Source organism: Eurosta solidaginis, chromosome 2, assembly GCF_040869045.1.
Source record: "Eurosta solidaginis isolate ZX-2024a chromosome 2, ASM4086904v1, whole genome shotgun sequence".
NCBI classification, from domain to species: domain Eukaryota; kingdom Metazoa; phylum Arthropoda; class Insecta; order Diptera; family Tephritidae; genus Eurosta; species Eurosta solidaginis.
The window spans coordinates 137,782,739-137,808,639 of record NC_090320.1 but is presented as its reverse complement, the minus strand read 5'-3'; the positions used below and the strand labels follow the sequence as shown (position 1 = coordinate 137,808,639).

The following is a 25,901-nucleotide window of genomic DNA, read 5'->3' as shown; positions in this document are numbered from 1 at the left end:
TATTTCATAATTCCAATGGATTAGATGGGGTGCACATTGCAATTATTATCGAAAATAATGTTCGTATTTGACGTGGACTGGCTATTACAGCTGAAACGGCAGGCGTATCTTCCCAATGCTTATCATCCTCCAACAAATTTAATTGTTGACATGCTTCACGATATGTAGCGCACAATTCACCATTAATTGTTCTTAAAGCTTGGAATGATGTTGGGCCACGAACATTAAATAACAACAATCGCAAATAAAAACACTCAGCATTATTTGGATGAACTGCATAAATGCGTCCTTACGCATCTGTTGAGAGCACATTAGGATGACCTTGAACTGATTTTCCTTGTGCTCGCCTTGGAAATGTTTTCCTGGATTTATCCCATGTGAACTATTGTGGCACTTCTGTATATAGCAATGTTCTTGCAAAGTCGTCCGATTGACATAAATGAAAAGAGGCTGTCAAAGTTGCAGAAGGTGCACTTGTTGCTCTAAGCGCTGCATTTTCAGGAGTAAACTAAACGCGTTTGCCATTTTCAAGGTGCTTTTGTGTATGTGTGCTGAAGCATCTCTCATAAACAGTGTACAGACCTCGGTGTTTATGTTTACTCTCCTTCGAAAAAAATTTGCGACTTAGCAGCACGACGAAAAATTCGTATTTTTATTGAAAAAATATTGTACACATGAAATGATCTCGAGACGCTCGTCACACAGAGAAAAATTGCCACTCATCAGCACAGCTTCCTTTTGTTACCCATATTGAAGTACCCATTAACAGCTTCCATTTGATACCCACAAAGTAAAAACACATCCTAAGGTGATTCTGATCCACGTTTTGTGCAATATCTCGAGACCCTAGTCACCCAGATGTATGAAAATTACCCTCTGCTAGAGAACTCATCAACAGCTTTCATTTAATAGCCATATTGTATAAACACATTCTAGGGGTATCCGGGTCCACGTTTTGGCCTATATCTCGAGACCCTAGTCACCCAGGGGTACGAAAAATGTTCATGTACTAAAGCACTCATCAACAGCTTTCATTTGATATACCTATTGTATAAACACATTCTTGGGGAACCCGGGTCCACACATTAGCCTGTACCTCGAGACCCTAGTCACCTAGGGGTACGAAAAGTACCCCATATTAAAGTACTCATCAGAAGGTTCCATTTGATACCCATATTATACAAACACATCGTAGGGTTATCCGGGTCCACGTTTTGACCTATATCTCAAGACCCTAGAAATTTAAAAAAATTTTTTTTGCTAAAAACCTTCCTCTATTTGATCCCTATAATATGAAATAAGAACGAATAAAATTGGCCTCGTATCGGCCCCAAAACATGGACAGGAACGAATGTCATTTCATTTTTATATACATATATAGATTAAGCGTAACTATTAAGCGATCAAACAATACTAAACTAAAATTTTACTTTTCATTCAAACTAATGCGTCGCTCATCAAACCTTTCCATAAACGTTTAACAGGACAATGGGTACCAAAAATTTCAATTCTTCAGTTAACAAAAGCCTAAAATTTTTCACTACCTGCTACTATAAAACACAATACTATTGCAGCGATGCGGGTTTAGTTATTTCAAGTTATTATTATAGTACAATGGCACTAGCGTGTTTATGTTTATTGTTCTGTTATATCTTTCTTTGAAAATAAAAAAAAAATAAAATGTAATGCGCGATAATCTCTAAAGAGATTTTAGGCCGAGCTTCTCTTCCAATTTGCGTCGTGCTCCTTTTTAATTTTTCCTACAAATTGGCGGGACGGGACCTACTTGTTTTATGCCGAATCCGAACCGCATCTGCGAGGCAGATGAGTTTTTACTGAGAGATTTTCATGGAAGAAATACAATCGGAGTGCTTGCCAAACACTGCCGAAGGGCGACCCCGCTTAGAAAAATTTTCTTCTAATTGAAAAACCTTATTTCTAAAATTTTGATTTTGCTTTGCCCGGGGTGTGAACCCAGGGCATTCGGTGTGGTAGGCGGAGCCAGCTACCATCACACCACGGTGGCCCCATATCTGAAGGAAAACTGCATTATTACCCGCTCAAGGTCATTAGTGGTAGCCTCTGTATCCTTTTTGCTTCTTTTAAACAAAAATTAGTTCAGAAAAGAATCATCTATCTATATATATAAAAATAAGTACACATTTTTGGTGTTACTTTATAACTTGAGACCGGCTACGCCAAATTCAACCAAATCTCTACTGTACATTTGGTCTATTATGTAGATGGTTTCTATAAAGTTTGATTTAATTTGGTCGAGCGGTTCATGAGATATATCACACCAAGCTACGGCTACGTTTCATATCAACAGATGGTGCTTATTTGCATATTTGCGTTATTTCATGAAATGGAATATGTGGTGCTTATTTCCATTTTGCATTATCATTGACGTTTCTAGAATTATAATTTGACGTTCGGTATTTCTCAAGTGAAAACCGAACGAAAAAAAGAAGTCATTTGTTTTGTTTTGTTTTTCTTTTTGCATAAAAACTGTGAAAAAAAATAAATGAACTGGATTTAAGTAAATTCGGTATATGCTGGGCTTCAATTTGGTGAGTAATGTCCCACTAAATTTATTAAGTGTGATTTTGTTGTGTGAAAGAAACAACATTGTAATAGAATTGCGTTGCTTTTCTTCAGAAACAACCATTAATACAGTTGAAATAATTTTGGAAATTGCTGACCAACTGCATTCTGATGAAGATGTCATACATTTCGCATCGGCAAATTCATTTTTGGCTGGGATTTTGCCAACAAGAATTCAAGAGTATCGAGTTCATCGCATTTTTTACGACGAAGCGCTGATGCATTAATTCGGTCAATATTTTAGATTTCTCTAAATCAAAACCCGACTTTCCGCAAACTTCATCTGGTTCTTTTCAAATGGTCGCTTCATTACTGAAAATTTACAATATCTCTTCATTACACAACTGTCCCAATAAACAACGGTTCGGCGCAACGTGTTCAATCTTTTTTCACGACGAGAAATCACTTATTGGGAAAACGAATATACAGAATCGTTGACTGTTGCCATTCAACTTGCAAATTTACGCCTACCAAATCTGATAGCCATTAGATTTACATATACAATGTTTCTTCGAAATACGGATCAAGTCAACATTAGAAACATTCGCCCACCTGTTTTCGAAGCAATATCGCTACAACTATTTGGTAACATAATTCATGGATCCCTCGAGTTCAACGAATATGATTCCTTAAGAATAAAAAAATTAAAAAAAAAGTAATGAAGAAATGTATTTATGATGTGTTGTACTGATTCATCTGCATCTGATCGAGTTTTCTTAAATAAGAGTGTGAACAATGAACATGACTGCCATTTTGGCAATAGGGATTTTTCAGATACAATGGAAAGAGATACACCACAACACAACATATCTGTCACATCGTACTTTCGGTGTATATTGACATTATGTCTTTTTGTTATGAACTATGGAGAATCAACACGTGTTTCAATATCTATGTAGTTTTCCAATCATATTGGGAATTCCTTCTGTAAGTATGTCGTATCGTTGAACAAAAACATAGTAGAAAATTGTGGCAATTTATTTTTTCAAATGTTCTTTCTTCGTTCATTTTACAGAATACATTTAGTGATTTTACCTGTATCCAATCGTGCTCACGTATTTTATTGTGTTTTTCATCAAATTTTTGGCACGGTTTGTATTTTCGTTTTGTTTTTTGGATATATACGTATGGGTGTATTTCGACCGCGCATTTTTTGTTTGCACATGTGTTTTTCTTAAATTAAATTTATTGCGTTGAACATGGAGTTTTAGTAAATTTTTTTCCTTTCTCTTGAAGAAAATGCCTCGAGCCAGACGTCAAAATATCGGTCGACGTACGCGTAGTGCTAACAGAATGTTACTTCAAAGAAGAGCGCAAAGTATTGATGACCTGTCACAACAAAATGAAATACGACGTGAACGATATGCACGAAATAGATCTGCACAAACACAGCGGCAAAGAAATCCAGCACGACCAAGACAAATACGATGTTGTGTTCAAGAAAATATGTATCGTCAAAGATTTTAAAAATTATAAGATGGTACATTGTAGACGTGTAAAACTTTGTGGAATTTGTAGGACGGCTGCGCGAGGAATTCACCATAGTTTTTGCTATGCTCTCCGCCTGAAAATAGCTGATTTTTTAACTCTGTAATCTTTGCTGTAATTTATTTTGCTTTTGGAAAAATTACCTATTTGAAATAAGCTGGCTGAAAAATATTTCCATAATAGCTTAAGTTAAATCAACAATGGAAAATCTTGGAAAATTTGAGCAGATGTCGCAATTTCGCGCATTCGTTGAACGAAATGTTGACAATCTATTGATCATCACTAGGAAATTAGCTACATTCCGTCAACTAAGCAGAACTTTAGCAATACTACTATTATTATTTGGCTGCTCAAACACACCCATATTAATTGAGGAAACAAACTAAAATACAAAACTCAAAAATGATTCTGGTTGTTATGTCCGCAGCAATTATTTAGTTCAAAGTCACAGCCAATAATAGCCAAAGCTATAATAATTTACACGGGTCATCAATTCTTTCTCTGATTCAAAAGCTGAACTACCAGCGCTACCGTCATCAGCTCAGTGTCATCATTGCCAGTAGCGCCAATAACACCAAACTCGTGCCTGTCACACAAAAATCGTTTCACTCAATAGCGCAAGTGAAATGTAGTACGCACTCACTACTAAGTAGCGCCAAAAATTCGCTTGGAGTCATTGCGTCAATGAGCTACCATTTAGCTGGCACCGCATTGGCGCTGGCGCCATGCACTTTACATCACTAAAATTGTGCAAATGCCCAGGCTCATGACTTTTTTAATTCAGATGATGAAAACAAAGCAGGAGCAAAACGTATGGTGTATTCCTGGAGCAGCCGTCCCACTTTGTGGAGAATGAACGACTCTAGAACGCTCCCTCTTATTAATCTACTCTCTTTGGTATCGTGCTGCTTTTAATTACGATCCACAATTTAATTACAGTATGAATGGATAGGCGGCCACCGTGGTGTGATGGTAGCGTGCTCCGCCTACCACACCGTATGCCCTGGGTTCGCACCCCGGGCAAAGCAACATCAACATTTTAGAAATAAAGTTTCTCAATTAGAAGAAAATTTTTCTAAGCGGGGTCGCCCCTCGGCAGTGTTTGGCAAGCGCTCCGGGTATATTTCTGCCATGAAAAGCTCTCAGTGAAAACTCATCTGCCTTGCAGATGCCGTTCGGAGTCGGCATAAAACACGTAGGTCCCGTCCGGCCAATTTGTAGGGAAAATCAATAGGAGCACAACGCAAATTTGAAGAGAAACTCGGCCTTAGATCTTTTCGGAGGTTATCGCGCCTTACATTTATTTATTTTATGAATGGATATATTGGATTAATGAGTGCGATATGTCCACATTTTGAAGCAGCTAAGTTTCTTGGTGAAACGGCTGGCGTGAATGATATCGGACGTCTGACGATATTGCCAGTTTCTTATATTGGGAGTCCTAGCCACATGCACGAATATCCAGAAGATGCTATGTCATATGTTTGAAAATACGGCCGACCAGATCGTTTCATCACTTTTACGTGTAATCTGATGTGGAACGATATAAAAAATAATTTTTCCGACGGTCAGTCACCAACAGATCGACACGATGTTACAGCACGTCGATTCCCAAGGCAGTCGGTTCTATGTACCGGAGCGACTCGGGATTTTTCCCGACCAAGGACTGTCATTTCAGTGTGACCCCATTTAATTTGTTGCGTCCCTCCCACAAATTGTCATCCTCCCAGCAGCTCCTTGCAGCAGGACTGCTCCATATTCTCTTATTCCGGGAAGGCATCGAATCCAATCCGGGTCCGTCTCCTGACCCCGGTCCTGAGAAATGGTTTTGCTGCATCTGCCGGAAAAGAATCTTTTTAGGACGGTCATACTCCGTTCAGTGTGTCTCGTGCAAGGGATGGTTGCATCGGACAGGTTGTTCTGGGCTTGATCCCAAAACCCGACGTCCACGTAACTTTTATAAATCTTTTGTGGCTCCTTGCTGTTCACGCCCAAGGGCGTCCAGTAGTCTACGCCTAAGCGCCCCCCTACCTTCCAGCAGCTCCGCTGCTCAGCAAGCCACAACAAGTACCCGCTGCTGCTCGCGTCCCACGGCGCCAACAACTCAAACAGCTGCTACCACTCATAACTACTACCTTCGTAGTAGAGTCGGTAGCAATGCTGAGCATCATCCCCTGCCCCCGTCCTCTCTCCCCCCCCCCCCTCTCTTTTCTGCCAGCAATCGTGCAGGTCAGGGAAACAGACTCTTAGTCCCTACCTCCGTTTGCACCGTTTGCCAGCACAGAATATATAGGTTTGCGACATCCGCCCAATGCAGCTCCTGCCTTGGGTGTTGCCACTTTCCTAGATGTTCTGGTCTCCGCGACGGCAACCTCCCGACGGGTTTCATCGCGCCATGTTGCCAGGTCGCAAACCCAAATCATCCGGGTACCCCAATGCGTGCCCAAGGACGCCCAGTCCCAGGGCCACAACAGCAATTGCGTCCTGGCCTTCCACAACCCAGGCGTAGTCACCCGTTACTTACCCCCAGAGTGGCGGCGTTTCCCCTTATGCACTTCAGAATTCTGCAGTTAAACTCTAATGGACTAACTGGAAAGATTACGGAGATAGTCGATTTCGTGAAGCGGCACAACATCCGCATTGCTGCGATTCAAGAGACTAAACTCACAGCAAGATCTGCATTGCAGACCTGCTCTGGGTATAATGTCCACAGAAAAGACCGCGAGAGCGGAAATGGAGGCGGCCTCGCGTTTATCATACACCACTCTGTGCAATATTATATATTTGATCTTGGCATCGACCGCAGGGACAATGTCTTAGAACGTCAAGGCCTATCTGTCCGGTCAGGCGATGCAAACCTAGAAATCATCAACACCTACATCCCTCCTGCCACCTGTTGCCCCAGTGGATACCGCCCTAATATCAGAGCCTTACTCACTGGCAACAATCGCATTTTCTTAGGCGATTTCAATGCCCATCATGGTCTATGGCATTCAAACTTGCGGGCGGACAGTAGGGGTGAGATGTTGGCGGATCAAATAGAAGAAACGACGTTCTGCACAATAAACGGAGACGCCCCCACACGTATGGTAGGAAGCTGTCACAGTTCGCCAGATATCTCAATCGTGAGGGCAGAACTCGTAAACTGCGTCAACTGGCAGCCGATGGTAACATTGGCATCCGACCACCTGCCCATACTTATTTCCCTCGAGCGTACCGCCGACTTCATCGTCACAGAAAAACGCACTTTCATAAACTTCAAAAAAGGAAAGTGGGAAGAATATAAATTTTTTACAGACAACCGCTTTGCTGCCCTCCCTATCCCGACTGATGCCCGCCAAGGGGAGCGTGACTTCCGTAAGGTCATTGAATCCGCCTCGGCACGTTTCATTCCCGCCGGGAGAATTCCCGAAATCCAGCCCACTTCCCGGCGGAGGCCCCAAACTTAGCGAGAGAACGTGACCTTATAAGACAGCTTGATCAGGGCGACCCCCAAATAAGGGATATAAACCAACGCATCAGATTGCTTGTGGACGAACACAAGCGGGCGTAATGGGAAGAGCACCTAAGAGGTTGTAACCTCTCTACCGGTATGGGTAAACTTTGGTCCACCGTAAAGTCCCTATCGAATCCGACTAAGCACAAAGACAAAGTTTCCATCGCCTTTGGCGACAAAATGCTGTCGGATGCGAACAAATGCGCGAGCGCTTTCTGCCGACAATATATAATGCATCCTACGGTCGACAAAGATAGACGGAGAGCCAATAGACACCCACATAAACACAATCTCAGCGCGTCACCAATCACCATCACCGCTACAGAGGTTGAGGACGCCATTGGTCACGCTAAACCATCCAAAGCAGTGGGCCCAGACGGCATAGCCATGCCGATGCTTAAAAGCCTAGGGAAAGAGGGTTTCAAATATTTAGCGCATGTCTTCAACCTGTCTCTTCCCACCTTTGTCATACCCGAGAAATGGAAAATGGCCAAGGTGGCCCCGCTACTAAAGCCTGGGAAACCAGCTAACATAGGTGAGTCGTATCGTCCGATATCTCTCCTATCGCCAGTGGCAAAGACGCTTGAAGCCATTTTGCTCCCTTATTTCCAAGCAAATTTGCAGCTAGCCTCACATCAGCATGGCTTCAGAAAACTCCATAGCACCACCACCGCGCTAAATGCAATTAGCACCCAGATAAATTGCGGTTTAAATCAATACCCCCACCATAGAACAGTACTCGTAGCGCTAGACTTATCAAAAGCTTTTGATACGGTCAACCATGGCTCATTACTGCAAGACCTGGAAGGGTCTACCCTTCCCCCATGTCTTAAAAGGTGGACCGAAAATTATCTGGGTGATCGGCAGGCATCGGTGCAATTTAGAAACGAAACATCAAAACCAAGGAGAATTAAACAAGGGGTGGCACAGGGTGGTGTCCTATCCCCACTTTTGTTTAACTTCTACATATCTGAGCTACCTTCACCACCGGAAGGAGACACAATCGTTTCCTACGCCGATGACTGCACAATAATGGCAACAGGCCCAGGCCCAAAGATCGATGCGCTATGCAATAAAATAAATGGCTACCTCCCTGATCTCTCCAGTTTTTTCGCCTCGCGAAACCTGGCGTTATCACCGACTAAATCTTCCGCGACCTTATTTACAACATGGACGTCCCAAATGTCGACCATTTTTGAACATCCACGTCGATGGCACTACGCTACCGACTGTCCTACACCCCAAAATCTTGGGTGTGACTTTCGATCAGGATCTACATTTTGGTGAGCACGCAGCCGCAGTCGTTCCGAGAATTCAGAGCCGTACCAAAATCCTCAAATCCCTCGCTGGCAGTACCTGGGGAAAAGATAAAGAAACGCTCATGACTACATACAAAGCAATCAGCCAGCCGATTACGTGCTACGCGTCACCCATACGGTCGCCAAGCCTAAAAATTACTCACTGGAAGAAACTACAGGCCTGCCAAAATACTGCAGAATCGCCACGGGCTGTCTTCTTATGTCCCCAGAACACCATCTGCATAATGAAGCGAGAATACTCCCCATCAGGGAGAGAAATGAGATGCTGACCAAACAGTTCCTGTTGAATACCCATAAACCTGAGCATCCCAAGAGACATCTGATTGATGAACCAGCACCGCCTAGGGGCTTAAGGAGTCATCTCCGTAAGCATTTTGAGGAAATACGGCACCTGAGAACCCAGCCGTATGAAGCGAAAAAATACAAGCAGTTCCTTGGTGAACTCCATAAACAGGTGTCGGACCTTTATGCCGGGAATTGCCCGGTGAATCCAGTACTTAAAGAAAATTATCCAAAACTCGCGGAAGAGGAACGCATACTCCCCAGGGAAACGCGTGTCACTCTTGCTCAACTTCGTTCTGGATACTGTAACAGGTTAAACTCTTACCTGTCCAGAATCAACCCCGACATACAAAGTGTATGCCCCGCTTGCAATGTGTCCCCAAATGACACAAACCATCTCTTTAATTGTAATGTGGAAGCAACGCCTCTAACATCCCTTTCTTTATGGTCTACCCCTGTTGAAACGGCAAGTTTCCTTGGACTCCCGTTAGAGGATATTGATGACAATTTGTGATCGGTCGCGGCTATTAGGTGGGGCCAAGCATTACTACAACAACAACATGTTACAGCACGTATATTCCGGCAAAAATTGAAGGCACTGATAGATTTAATTGTGAATTTAAGCGTTTTTGGAAAGGTACACTGTTGGATGTACTCGATTGAATGGCAAAAAAGAGGTTTGCCACACGCAAACATATTGATATGGCTGGTACGTAAAATAACACCGGACGAGATTGATAGCATCATATCAGCCGAAATACCAGATCAAACCATCGATCCAGAATTATTTGAAGTGGTAACAAAAAAACATGATTCACGGTCCATGCGGTGAAATAAATATTGTAACGAATTTACTGCAAATCCTCTTATTTGCAACCTTCTGCTAGGTTCGAATCACTAAACTGTTGAATATATAACTCCAATATTTAATAATGCAAAATGGCCTTTATTCAAGTAATTTCAAAATAACTCTGACTTGAATTTCACTGCTCACAAAGTAAAATATTTTTAACTTTGCTGTGCCAATAAATGTTATATTAAATTAAATATGCACCAAAGTAAAAATAACTTAACAATATATACGTGTGTTGTAACGAAGCTTTTTCCGTCCCGGCGCTTCTTCAATAAGTGCTAGGGGTATACTCGCCGTATCCAAGGTTCGCTTACAATAGATTTGTAAATTTGGGACACCGTGCAAATCGTTTTCATATAAATTCACTTTATTTCTCTAATTCTATATATGAATGTACACTATAATTAAAATGAAAAATTTTACGAAATCAAAAGAAGAAATATTTGTTGTTTTCGTTTCACTGTATGCTTGCTCTATACTGCGTGGTGGGCCAACGGTACTCGTGTCCCGTTATGACGATTCGATGGTCGTTGCTTGTGTGTGTGTAAATGTGTTTTGTGACGCCCTGCGTCGGCGTGCGTGTCCCGTTAGGAACGTCCCGTTAGGACGCCCGGCTGGTCTTTGCCTGAGTGTGTGTAAAACGTGTTTCGGTGACGCCTTGCGTTGGCGTTTATGTACGCAACCTTAGTGTGGTTGACGTCGTGTATTTGCGTGACTCTGCTGTGGTCACCGTAGTGTGTGTGCGTAGCGCTGTTAAGGCCCGCATCGTATGTTGGCGCTTGCGGTCAGCATAGTGGGTTGGCGCAATGCTGTGGCCAACCTCGTATGTTTGCGGAGTGATGTGGTCCACGTAATATGTTAGCGTGGTGCGGTCGCGGTCAGCGTAGTGGCTGGCGTAATGCTGTGGCCGACGTAGTGTGTGTGCGATTGTGGCCGGGGTAGTGGATTGGCGTAATGCTATGGCCAACGTAGTATGTTTGCGATTGTGACCAGCGTGGTAGTTTGGCTGGCGAATGTCACCTGCTCGCGGGGCGCGTCACTGTGGTAGTGCCGTTGCTCACGAGGTCTCAAGCGGTATTTGGTGGTATAACCGACACATTCACCACTTGAGGCCACGACTCACTCCTGTGAAGCGACCTGTCCGCATGGTAGAACCGACAACTTCAAGGGACGCTCCACAAGTAGCTCTGGCCACGACCACAGCTCCGTGATTCGGCACGAGGGTAACTCTGGTACAGTTGACGTAGTAGGTTTACGTAACTTTGCTGTGTCAATGCAGTATATTATCGGGGCGCTGTCCTGGTCAGCGTAGTAGATCGGCGCAGTACTGAAGCCAACGTAGTGTATTAGCTATGGTGCTATTGCGGCCAGCGTAGTAGATTGGCGTAATGGTATGGCCAGCGTATATATTAGCTATGATGCTGTTGCGGCTAGCGTTGTATGTTTGAGCAGTGTTGCTGCGGCCAACGTATATGCTTGCGTCGCGCTGTTACTGTCGGCGCAGGCGGGCGGATGCTGCCTGTTCGCGGGTGCGCGTTACTGTGGTAGTGCCGTTGCTGGCGAAGTCTCAAGCGGTGTTTGGTGGTATAACCGACACATTCACAACTTGAGGCCACGACTTACTCCTGTGAAACGACCTGTCCGCATGGTAGAACCGACAACTTCAAGGGATGCTCCACAAGTAGCTCTGGTCACGGCCACAGCTCCGTGCTAACTAACTTCTGTCCTGCTGTGTTGCTCCTTTTATTGCTTTGTTTGGTATTGCTGGCTCAAATGGTTGCGTTGCCATGGTTGCTGTTCGATGTTGCGAACGCTCGTTGCGTTGCTGACATTTGTTAGTTTGTTGTGTTGGCATTAAAGTGTTGTGCTTGCCCGTTGTGTTGCTGAGACTTGTTGGTTGGTCTGCTGCTATAGCCTTTTGTGACTGACTGTTGTGTCAATGCTGTATTGATCTTGTTGGTTGGTCTGTTGCTATAGCCTTTTGTGACTGGCTGTTGTGTTAGTGTTGTATCGAATATGATGTATGCTGTATTGAACTTGTTGGTTGGTCTGTTGCTATAGCCTTTTGTGACTGGCTGTTGTGTTAGTGCTGTATCGAATATGATGTGGGGTCGCTTTGTGTGGGCCAAATTAATGGTGTTATATTTGGTCCTCACAGTGTGTAAACACGTGCATACACTAAGCTAATTGCGATAAAAGGTGGTAAAATTTTATATTCCCACGAAGGAAATTATACATTAATTTAAAGAAGAAGAAAAAAATCTTAAATCGCGGTAAATATTACAAGGAATTTTCTTTTATAAAGGTAGTAAGAAACACGTGTTAGAAAAAAAGAGTAAAAAAACTCTAAACTAAATTAATGATAGCGCATGTATGTTACAGTGTGCGTACACAAAGAAATTATGGCAGAATAAAATAAAAAAATAAAAAAAAAACAAAAAAAAAAGTTAAATGAAATGTTGAAAACCAAAATTCTGATCTAAAAAAAAAAAAAAAACAAACGGTAATTTAGCAAAGAGTTACCCCTTTTAACTTATTCAAAACCCGACATTCCGCAACTTTCAACTGGTTATTTTCAAATGGTCGCTTCCTTACTGAAAATTCTGAAAATTTACAATATCTCTTCATTACACAACTGTCCCAATAAACAACGGTTCGGCGCAAGGTGTTTAATCTTTTTTCACGACGAAAAATCACTTATTGGGAAAACGAATATACAGAATCTTTGACTGTTGCCATTCAACTTGCAAATTTACGACTACCAAATCTGATAGCCGTAAGATTTACATATACAATGTTTCTTCGAAATACGGATCAAGTCAACATTAGAAACATTCGCCCATCTGTTTTCGAATCAATATCGCTACAACTATTTGGTAACCTAACTCATGGATCCCTCGAGTTCAACGAATATATTCACCAGCGTCCCGAAAATTGTTATTCCTACGCACTTACTAACTTTTATACTCTGATGCCTTAAGAATAAAAAAATTTAAAAAAAAGTTATGAAGAAATGTATTTATGATATGTTGTACTTGTACATTTTGACAATAGGGATTTTTCAGATACAATGGAAACGGATATACCACAACCCAACATATCTGCCACATCGTACTTTCGGTGTATATTGACATTAGGTCTTCTTGTTATGAACTATGGAGAATCAACACGTGTGTTCAATATTTATTTAGTTTTCGATTCATAATTGAGTATTTCTTCATTTCCAACTGAATTCATATCAATATTTATAATACATTAGGAATCCCTTACGTAAGTATGTCGTATCGTTGAACAAAACCATAGTAGAAAATTGTGGCAATGATGTATCATGTTTTTCTCTTCAAATTTATTTTTTCAAATGTTCTTTCTTCGCTCATTTTACAGAATACATTTAGTGCTTTCAACTGTATCTAATCGTGCGCACGTGTTTTATTGTGTTTTTCATAAATTTTTTTGCACGGTTTGTATTTTCATTTTGTCTTTTGGACATATACGTGTGGGTGTATTTCGACCGCGCATTTTTTGTTTGCACGTGTGTTTTTCTTAAATTAAATTTTTTGTGTTGAACATGGAGTTTTAGTGAATTTCTTTCCTTTCTCTTGAAGAAAATGCCTCGAGCCAGACGTCAAAATATCGGTCGACGTACGCGTTGTGCTAACAGAATGTTACTTCAAAGAAGAGCGCAAAGTATTGATGACCTGTCACAACAAAATGAAATACGCCGTGAACGATATGCACGAAATAGATCTGCAGAACCACAGCGGCAAAGAAATCCAGCACGAATATGAAAAATACGACGTCGTGTTCTAGAAAATATGTATCGTGTTGCTTTTAATCCACCACAAATTGATTACAGTTTGCATGTACATATATACTGGATAAATGAGTGCTATATGTCCACATTGTGAAACAGCTAAGTTTTTGGGTGAATCGGCTGGCATGTGTTGTGCTAATGGCAAAGTGAAATTGCCGGAATTTGAAACTCCACCTGATCCATTGAACTCATTGATTTTTGGAGGATCACCAATGTCGAAGCATTTTATGAATCATATACAAGAATACAATTCGTTATTTCAAATGACTTCTTTTGGTGCTACAAAAATTATAAGAGACAATATATGCCGACATTTAAGGTGATTACTTCATGTGGAATATCCAATTGTTCTGTGGATCTAAGTAACAGTTTCTACAATGTTTATAAGGATTCTAATCCAACATCAAATTACATTGCATACACATTACAGATTCAAGGTCAGATTTATCATCGAGCGGGTGCATTTTTACCATTTCCTGACGCTAACCATCAATTTTATCGGAGATGAAAATCGTGAGAGTCACATACAAAACGAGCGATTATTTGCGATCTCCAAAAATTGTTTCATCAGAACAATGAATTGGTGAAATTGTTCAAAACCGCTCTCGATCGTATGCCATCTGATAATCACAAAATCATAATCAGAGCGGATAAAACGCCTTTTGGTGAGCATGCCAGAAGATTTAATGTATCGACGACTGATGAAGTGGCAATTGTAATTGTTGGCTTTCAGTTTCAATCCCGCGATATTGTACTTCATCGCAGAAATGAACAATTACAGCATGTTTCGGAGCTTCATCGCAGTTACGACGCATTACAATATCCAATTCTACATTGGAAAGGTGGTGATGGTCATCACATTAATATACCAATGATAGATCCAAGCACCGGTAAATAATATAGTAATTATATTAATAAGATATTAAATAAAAACTGTAATTTAAAATCGAATGAACATATTTTTTACAGGTCGAGATGTTCAAAACAAAGTTAGTGGGATGAATTATTATTCTTATCGATTGATGATTCGTGCACAAGAACAAAATTACATTCTAAGATGTGGTAAACTTTTTCACGAATACATTGTAGACATGTATGTAAAAATTGAAACTGAACGTTTCAATTTCATTCGACTCAATCAAGCCAAATTGCGATCTGAAGAGTACATACATTTGCAAGATGCAATAGCGAATGATGCAAATGTGAATGATATCGGACGTCTGACGATATTACCAGCTTCTTATATTGGTAGTCCTAGCCACATGCACGAATATGAAAAAGATGCTATGTCATATATTCGAAAATACGGCCGACCAGATCTTTTCATCACTTTTACGTGTAATCCGATGTGGAACGTTATAAAAAATAATTTGTTCGACGGTCAGTCACCAACAGATCGACACGACGTTACGGCACGTGTATTCCGGCAAAAATTGAAGGCAATGATGGATTTAATTGTGAAATTAAGCGTTTTTGGAAAGGTACAATGTTGGATGTACTCGATTGAATGGCAAAAAAGAGCTTTGCCACACACACACATATTGATATGGCTGGTATGTAAAATAACACCGGACGAGATTGATAGCGTCATATCAGCCGAAATACAACATCAAACCATCGATCCAGAATTATTTGAAGTGGTAAAAAAAAAACATGATTCACGGTCCATGCGGTGAAATAAATATGAATTCACCATGTATGATCGATGGGAAATTTTCAAAGCGGTATACGAGATTATTAATTTCCGATACCAATGACGGATATCCATTGTATCGACGTCGATCATTTGAAAATAATGGTAAAACGGCGATAATAAGAGTGCTCAATCAAGACATCGAAGTTGAGAATCGTTGGGTCGTGCCATATTCACCGATACTGTCAAACGTTTTTCAGGCTCACATAAATGTTGAGTGCTGTAACTCAGTAAAGTCTATCAAATACATTTGTAAATATGTGAATAAAGCAAGTGATATGGCTGTTTTTAGAGTAGATGGTGATAATAGAAATGATGAAATCACTCAATATCAAATGGGGCGATACATAAGCAGTAATGAAGCAGTTTGGCGTATCTTTTCGTTTCCTTTGCACGAAAGACATCCTGTTGTTGTCCATTTGGCAGTTCATCTGGAGAATGATCAACGAGTTTATTTCACTACTGTGAATGTACAGCAGATAGCAGCACAACCACCAGCAGCTACTTTAACTGTTTTTTTCAATTGTGTGAAATCGACACATTTGCCAGAAATTTGATATATGTTGACATACCGCAATATTACACCTTGAATGCATCATCGAAAAAATTTCAACGGCGTAAACAAGGAACACCAGTTGATGGCCATCCAGGTATTTTCCAAACATATGCCTTGGGCAGGATGTATACGGTACATCCCAGCAATGCTGAATGTTTCTCTTTGTGAATGTTGTTGGTAAACGTTCTAGGACCAAAATCATTTCAGGATTTAATAACAGTTCACGGTCGTTTTTGTCAGACATATCGCGAAGCATGTCAGCTTTTGAATTTGTTAAAATATGACACTCATTGGGACACAACACTTCATGATGCATCGATTTCATCTCATCCACAGCAACTACGAATGCTATTTTCGATTATAATATCAGCTTGCATGCCATCGAATCCAATTGAATTGTGGAATAAATATAAAGATTACATGACTAAAGATATTTTAATTCGGATGCGTCGTAGAGCAATGGATCCTGATTTGCTGATTACAATGGAAACGTATAATGAAGCTTTGATAATAATTGAAGATATGTGTCTTGCGATTGCCAATAAAGCATTGGGGCAGTTAGCTTTGATTTCACCAAATCGTCCAATGCATGATTTATTTGATCGAGGTTGTAGCGTGAACAACAATTCGATTGTGACGATTTACGTACATTTGTTCAATCCAACATCACCAAATTGAACAATCAACAAAAGGATATATATGACAAAATCATGCAAGCTGTTTCTGATAACACTGGTGGATTATATTTTTTGGATGCACCTGGCGGCACCGGAAAAGCTTTCGTGATTTCATTGATTTTAGCAACTATTCGACTGAAACAGAAAATTGCTTTGGCACTCGCTTCTTCTGGAATTGCTGCAACTTTATTGGATGGAGGACGAACAGCTCATTCAACTATAAAATTATCATTGAATATACAGGTGGTTGAAACTCCAACCTATAACATATCCAAAAATTCAGCGATGGCAAAAGTTTTGCAACAAGCAGCGGTCATTCTATGGGATAAGTGTACAATAGCAAACAAAAAATCATTGGAAGCATTAAATCGAACGATGGAAGATTTACGTGGAAACCGAAGGCTTTTTGGTGGTGCTTTAATTTTATTGTCAGGTGACTTTCCACAAACATTGCTCGTTATTCCACGATCAACACCGGCAGATGAGATCAATGCATGTCTGAAATCTTCCCTTTTGTGGCGATACGTCAAAAAATTAACATTACACATAAACATGTGTGTTCAGTTGCACAATGAATGATCAGTCTGCAGAGCAGTTCTCGAAGCAATTGTTAGAGATCGGAAATGGAAAAATTTCATTCGACAAAACAAATGGTTTGATTACATTGCCAAACAATTTTTGTACAACTATCCAATCAAAAGAAGAATTAATTGAACGAGTGTTTCCAAATATTGTCCAAAATTACATGAATCACGATTGGTTGAGAGAACACGCAATACTGGCACCAGAAAATGTACATGTCAATGAAATCAATCATCATATTCCAGGTGTGGTGACAACATACAAGTCAGTGGATAGCGCAATGAATGAAGATGACGCAGTGAAATATCCAGTTGAATTCTTGAATTCATTGGAAACGTCTGGTATGCCACGGCATTGTTTAAATTTGAAGGTCGGCTGATCAGTTATTTTATTACGGAATTTTAATGTACCAAAATTGTGTAATGGAACAAGACTGAATGTAAAAAAATTGATTACGAATTTAATTGAAGCAACAATACTGACCGGCAAAGCGAAAGGTGAAATTGTGCTTATACCGCGAATCCCACTGATACCAACAGACATGCCATTTGAATTCAAGTGTTTGCAATTTCCAGTGCGCCCGTCATTTGCTATGACAGTCAACAAGGCGCAAGGACAAACGCTTCGAGTATGCGGATTGAATTTGGAGGAACCGTGCTTTTCGCACGGACAGCTATACGTTGCCTGTTCCAGAGCAGCCATTCCAAATTGTTTGTTTATTCATATCCCAGATGGAAAAACGAAAAATGTAGTGTATCCAAATGTTTTGGATTAAGAATTGAAATAAAGATTTATAAAATTCTATGATATTTTATTCTTTTTCCAATATTTCTATGGGTGTAGCGAAGCACGCCGGGGTCCCGCTAGTCTTTTATATAAAAGAAGGCGATTTAACCGATTCAGTCCATTTTTACTGAAAATATTTCCTGTTAAAAGCCATACAGGGTACCAAATTTTTCGTCGAGTTATGGCTCCAAAAACGTTGAGAAATGCATTGTAAGAAAGGGACAGTTCCACGCCCATTTTTCAAGATTTGAATTTTTTCCCATTTCTTGTTATAGTGGCACAAAATGCTATTGGTAAAAAACTATTTTCGCTATGATTTAACTTATTATTTTTGCCTACGACCCTTTTTAAACTCATTTATATAAAAGTGGCGTGGTCCTAACCAATCTTATCCAGTTTTACTAGAAATATTTCTTGCTATAATAAAAATCTGTGTACCCAATTTTGTTACACTATGTAAATTTTTCTTCGAGTTATGGTTCCCGAAACATTGAAAATTGCTTAGACAAAAAAGGGGCGGTGCCACACCCATTTTAAAAAATTTTAGTGTTTTCCAATTTAATGTTATAATTCAATTTAGAAACTAAAATTCTATTGATACAAAGCTAAGATATAGCTTATTATTTTTGTCAACGACCCTTTTAAAAATCTTTTATATAAAAGTGGGCGTGGTCCTAACCAATCTTATCCAGTTTTACTAGAAATATTTCTTGCTATAATAAAAATCTGTGTACCCAATTTTGTTACACTATGTAAATTTTTCTTCGAGTTATGGTTCCCGAAACATTGAAAATTGCTTAGACAAAAAAGGGGCGGTGCCACACCCATTTTAAAAAATTTTAGTGTTTTCCAATTTAATGTTATAATTCAATTTAGAAACTAAAATTCTATTGATACAAAGCTAAGATATAGCTTATTATTTTTGTCAACGACCCTTTTAAAAATCTTTTATATAAAAGTGGGCGTGGTCTTTAACCGATCTCGTCCGTTTTTGCTAGAACTATTTCCTGCTATAGGGAAAATATATGTGCCTAATTTTATTACGATCCGTTAATTTTTCTTCGAGTTATGGCTCCCGAAACATAGAAAATTGCTTAGTCATAAAAGGGGGGTGCCACCCCCATTTTTTAAATTTGAAGTTGTTCCTATTTATTGTTATAAATCCATTTGGGAAATGAAGTACCATTGATACAAAGCTCTTTTTTGCAAAGATGTAACTTATTTTATTCGTCGTAAAAGGGTCGTTTTAAAAATCTTTTATATAAAAGTGGGCGTGGTCCCTAACCGATTTCGTTAATTTTTCTTCAGAGCATTCCTTATACTAAACGCAACCTCTCTGCCGAATTTTGTTACGATAGGTTTAACGATTTTTGATTTATGATTAATAATATTTGTAAAGTTGATTTTATTCGACATGCAAAGCAAGACGATGCGGTATAAGAACATAGATGTGCCGCTTAATTTCGGCTACGAGCGAGGCTACAGCAGTAAACGAGTGCTGGTGAAAGGAAGTCAGCAAATACCACCAAAATCAGAAGCAGTCATCTGGGCAAAGGTTGATGGAGATTGTGGGACAAACAAATTGTGGGTTGTTGAAGCAGCAAACAAATCAGCACCGAATGTACTTGTAGGGAAAAACCCAGATTATGAGTGACAAGATGAAAGCCAGATACGATAAAGCAATTAATTCGGAAGGTTTTTGGGAAGGAGATTTGGTGCCAACACCGAAAAAAAGGTTTGTCCCCGAAATTACAGTGTAATTGGGAAGGCCCATACAAAGTTGCAAAACGGATCAACGATGTAGTTTACCGTATACTAACGATTGGCAAACCACGAAACAAAATGAAAGTGGTTCATTTGGAAAGGCTGGCAGCGTTTAGATCAGAAAATTTGTCTGATCGGGACTATCCGACTTAGGTGGAGGGCAGTGTGATGTATATTACCACAACTATGCTGTTAGTAAAAACCAAGTAAGGAAGGCTAAATTCGGGTGTAACCGAACGTTACATACTCAGCTGAGAGTTTTGAAAACAAAATAAGGGAAAATCACCATGTAGGAAAATGAACCTAGGGTAAGCCTGGAATGTGCTTTTATGACATGGGTATCAAAAGGAAGGTATTAAAGAGTATTTTAAAAGGGAGTGGGCCATAGTTCTGCAGGAGGACGAGAAATCGCCATAAAGGTGGACCAAGGGTGACTCTAGAATGTGTTTGTACGATATGGGTATCAAATGAAAGGTGGTTATGAGTATATTAAAAGGTAGTGGGCCTTAGGTCTATAGGTTAGTTGTATATGTGATGGCGTTTTCGAGATATCGACCAAAATGTGGACCAGGGTGACCCAGAACATCATCTGTCGGGTACCACTAATTTATTTATATATGTAATACCACGAACAGTATTCCTGTCGTAATTCCAAAAGCTTTTGATTTCGACCTGCAGATCATTTCCATTTTCCTCTACTTAATATAGTAAGTGTCACACCCATTTTACGAAGTTTTTTCTAAAGTTATATTTTGCGTCAAAAAACCAATCCAATCAACATGGATCATTCCTTTTTTCGTATTTGGTATAGAACTATGGAATTTTTTTAATTTAACGAAATTTTTGAGATCGAAAAAGTGGGCGTGGTCATAGTCGGATTTTGCCCATTTTTAATACCAAGACAAGGTGAGTTCAGATAAGTACGTGAACTAAGTTTAGTAAAAATATATCGATTTTTGTTCAAGTTACCGTTTTAAAGGCCGAGCGGAAAGGCAGACGGTCGGCTGTGTATAAAAACTGTGCGTGCCTTCAACCGATTTCGGCCATTTTCACAGAAAATTGTTACCGTCATAGAAGCTATGTCCCTACCAAATTTCACAAGGAGTGGTAAATTTTTGTTCGACTTATGGCATTAAAAGTATTCTAGACAAATTAATGAAAAAGGGCGGAGCCACGCCCATTTTGAAATTTTCTTTTATTTTTGTATTTTGTTACACCATATCATTACTGGAGTTGAATGTTGATATAATTTATTTATATACTGTAAAGTTATTGCATTTTTTGTAAAAATTTGACTTAAAAATATTTTTTTTTAAAGTGGGCGTGTTCGTCATCTGATTTTGCTAATTTATATTTAGCACATATACAGTAATAGGAGTAAGGTTCCTGCCAAACTTCATCATGATATCTTCAACGTCTGCCAAATTACAGCTTGCAAACCCTGAAAATTTACTCAAGCTATCGTGTTTACGGACGGACATGGCTAAATTAATTTCTTTTTCGCCCAGATAATTTTCATATATGGAAGCCTATATCTATCTCGTTTAATTTATGCCGTTACGGAGTACCGTTATGCGAACATAATTAGTATACTCTGTGAGCTCTGATCAGCTGAGTATAATAACAACAAAAACATGAAGCAGCCACTCTTATGTACATGTAGACATTAAAGCTAGCAACACTTATGTGCAAGGCAACGAAGAGATATCTCACACACACACAGATGTAGTCGACAGCTGAAGTAGTTACTCACACATACACATACACATATCGCTATAAAAAAACATAAACTATAAATATACATGTTAACCAAGCATGAGGTACAATTGTTCTCGAACTGTTCGCGAAATTACCAGACCTTAGGAGAAATGGGTGAACGAGAAATAAAAGTAGCGCAAGCTGAGGAATAAGTTAATCAGTTTGATTTAAACACTCTATCAGTTTCGAAGTGAAGCATATTTGTGAAGTATAATTGTACTACCCCCAAAGTAGTGTAATATACTCAATTTTACAATATAGGGTATTGGAGTGATTTATTCAACAACTTACCGATTCGAACGTTAGCAGAAGTGCATAAATAAACAGAAATCCCAGAATTCGTTACAATATTATGATCAGCTTTTCATTGTTATAAGAAAATTCCTTTTTTATATATAAGACAAAAAATGGCAATTTCTTTCTTTTTATCAAGTTTTATAGTGAAATACCCATATTTATAATAATTATATATTGCTAGTACAATCAAAAACAGAGAAGCTAAACAATTTTTGTAACAGTACAGACACGGCCGATTGAGCATATGCACACCGCAGCCTAGTACTTAGGCACATAAAACAATGCTGATCAAATTATTTACATATACATACATATGTACGTGTGTACTAGAGATATACCCCGCCGCCGCCGCCGATTTGGGTCTTTTTCGCACGCCGCCGCCGAATGTCAAAAATATCGGCGCGGCGGCGGCGGCGGCGGCTGTTTAGGCCATTTATTGTTCATGTCGAAAATTAGTCGGATATGGTCGAAAATGGTATCAAGGGATGCGCATCACTGCCAGTTATAAGAAAATAATTGCGAAATTTAACTCTTTCTAACTGCTCAAAAGTTATTTAAAAAAACAGGCGCTTTCGATGTCAGCTTAAAACCGCTTTTGCATCACCCAGTTCACCAAGTTATTAAAACAAACCACCAAAAGAAAAGTTATATTATAAATTTATATGCTCAGTTTGCATATTTTTTTACGAAAAATTAATAATGAATAATGAATTAAAATAAAATAACGTCAGGCGAACATGTATTCAAATTGTTCTCAGGTTGTTAAAAAAAAAGCAAATTACCCAAAAAAGGTGCCGATTTTTTAAAGAATTTTATATTGCGATTGGCTGAAAGAATAAGCTAAATCAGTGAGGTAAAATCCCTATCCAAAACTAGTCCCTTGGAGTGAATCACATTGATTATGGCCTATCAACCAAGTTTAAATATGACCTACACGTTAATGCTGCTTTTACAAATGTGAATACAGGCACATACATATATTTACCAGGTGCGCTACTACATTAACGTAGTGGACGGACAGTCGAACTAGTCATCCATAATGAGATTTTATATCATACGGCCGGAAAACAGCAGTTAACATCTTTCAACTTAAAATCGGTCGACTTTCATTCTTAAATATCGTTTTGATTTAACGACTATCGAAATTAATGTTGTGAACACAAACGTTTGCAAACTTTGGTCTACATTTTAAAAATTTTATCCAGGGTCCTTGTAAAACTTTAAATATATAGAAGCGCCGAGGATTATACGATTTTCACCCATGAGTTACGCAATGACATCCACTTAGACTGCTTATGATTTCGAGGGCGGCATCCATGGCCGAATAGTCACTCCCTAACGTTTCAAGGTGTTTCTCTGTTGTAGCTAGGCAGCATAGCGGGACAAAAACATTCGTTATAAAGTATTCGGAGCTACACCTAGAGCTTCTAGGAAAGTGACGTCGACGAAGGTTTGAGTTCGAAGTTGCAGTCCTATAGCTTCTGTGCTGGCATATGGTGTGAGGGCAGGAGGCGTGGTAGCGACTGGTGGTCGGGATTGCTAATGTTCGCACATCGGCAATTGTAGCTCTTAAAAACAGCCGAAAAAACTGGAGGCGCCATGTGCCACGACAGTCCTGAGTATTAATAGTCCATTAATAGCAACCGTAAGTAGCCTTTGTGCGTGACCGCCAAGGAGCCACAAATGATTTAAAGAAATTGTGTTTGCGAAGATTATTAGGAGTTAACGCCAGGTGAAGCTACGCTTTGCACCAGATATACAGACAAAAGTGTGACCATTTTATGTATCTCCATTTCTCTTCAGCAGACGCAGCAGTACCAATTCCAAAGACCGGGGTTAGGTTCGAAGCCTCTCTGGAGTAAGTGAACGAGGGACAATCCCTCCGCAAAGAGCTACTCCTGAAAATTTTTGAACGATCTGCGAGATTTTGGGGCAAAAACCTAGGATCTCTCCGAAATGGAAAAAACATCAATTTCCTTAAATACATACAAACAAACCCTTTCCTAAGTATTTTTTTTTAAATAGAAAAATCAAGAAAAGTAAGAACACCGGCCTACGTCGGCGCGCCGCTCACGCCGCCGCCGCCGATAAAGTGATCGGCGTAAACCTCTAGTGTGTACCTCCGTCGTCGAGACAACTACTTTTACATGTTAGGTCCTAACAGTAATTAATGTTTGTTGATATTTTTTTTTTTTGTTTTTTAATAATTGAAGCGGAGCCGCGAATAACGTTTTAAAGGCCAATTTTTGCAAAACGTGTTTTTTTGCAGATTTCCGTTACTGTTACTCTCTTGCATTTCTAAAGCGTCAAATAAGTTAAAATTACGTACTAAAGGGTAATTAAAAAGCAATTAGAAGAAGTCAGTCCGTAGAAGAACGTTGTAAGTTACACGCAAAATGATACGATCGCAGTTGTCGCAGGTAATTGATAAGTGTAACAGAGATACAAAAAGGAAATGTAATTTTGAAAATTGGAAAGATATTAAAAAAAAAAAGTTAAGAAATAGTGGAAATGCATATACAACCAGGAAAAACAAAAGTATCCCTCAAAAAAACGCTCCAGAACCAGTAATGTGGAAAAACGTTTTAAGTGCACTTGCTGTAATTTTTATTTTATTTATTGTTTATATTTAGGTTGGTGATTGTCGTTGTTATTTCAATTGCCAAAAATTTAGCGTTGGTCAAATGAAGGACTATTGGCCTGAAAAGTACGCAGAGTTCTATAAATCGATCTGCAGTAAATAAAGATATTACATAAATATCTTACACGATGGTTTTTCGACCTCTTTATGTAAAAGTGACCTTGAAAACACTCGGAAATTAATATTTCGAAAGAAGTAAACAAGAAAGATAGGTTGGAAAGTTATTGTGCAATTGGGCTCAAAGCAAACCAAGCTTTATTCACAGTTTTTGGAATATTTTCATTTCTGTTTTGAACACATTTTCGTTTTGATGCCGAATTAACTTTTTGTATGAAATAAATAAACTGTAGGCATTCTATAATATACTCTTTATTTAAAAAACAAACCAATATATATTTTTTTGCGATAGTAACATTTTAAATCCGATCCTACAAACCGTATTGCTCAGTGGAACAACATTTTAAAAGCCATCAGTACAGATACTGTGCATAATGGAAAAACGTTTTAACTGCTGTCGCATTTGGGATATGAAACGTTTTTCCACTGAAAAAATTTTTAAAATGACCGCTTACTTGTAATGCGAAATTGAAATTCCTCAATTTTTTTCATATAAGTTATTAATGTCATTGTTTTGGACAAGCCAACAATACAGGAACAAAAAACAATCACAAAGCCTCCAAAAAAACGTTTTTTTTTCTTTCCTGTAAAAAAACGATTTTGTCATTTACAACGTTATTCGCGGCTACGCTTCAATTATTCTTCAGTCCTGAGGATGACTTCAGACTGAAGGCTAAATATTGAAAACAAAAACAAAATAAACTACACCTCCAATTGTTTTATTTGAGAAAACCCAGCTTTGAGCTCAACCAAAAAAAAAATGTGTTATTCTATATACTAACGACCAATAACGAGACAAATAACTACTTTATTTTCGCTATATTTTTTCTGTATTTTCTGTTATATTTTTTGTCGCCCTCTGTCCTAGTACGGTTTCAGTACTGGTGTAAGTGTATAAACTATATTTCAAAAAAATTAATGAAATACAAGAAAATCACAAACTAGTTCATTAAAAACAAAACAACCAGTTTGTATTTCGATAGGTTTTTTTGATAATCAGCCGTTTTTCTTTATTTTTTTCCGACAAATGAAAATTTTGTTTTTAGTTTGAAAACTTTATGCATAAACACACAACTAAAATCAACTTTCTTGTGACAAAAGTGAACTATAACTATGAGAGACCGAAATAATTTTCAGTTGTTATTTAAATTGTTTTTATTATTAAAAAGGTTAA

At 39.0% G+C, this 25,901-nt stretch overlaps 1 protein-coding gene across 9 annotated transcripts in view; it reads right to left on the bottom strand.

The window, feature by feature from the left end:
- The window catches only part of dpr19 (defective proboscis extension response 19), a 1,424,328-nt gene that overhangs the window by 475,664 nt on the left and 922,763 nt on the right, over window positions 1-25,901 (bottom strand). The gene's annotated exons all lie outside the window — the stretch shown is intronic.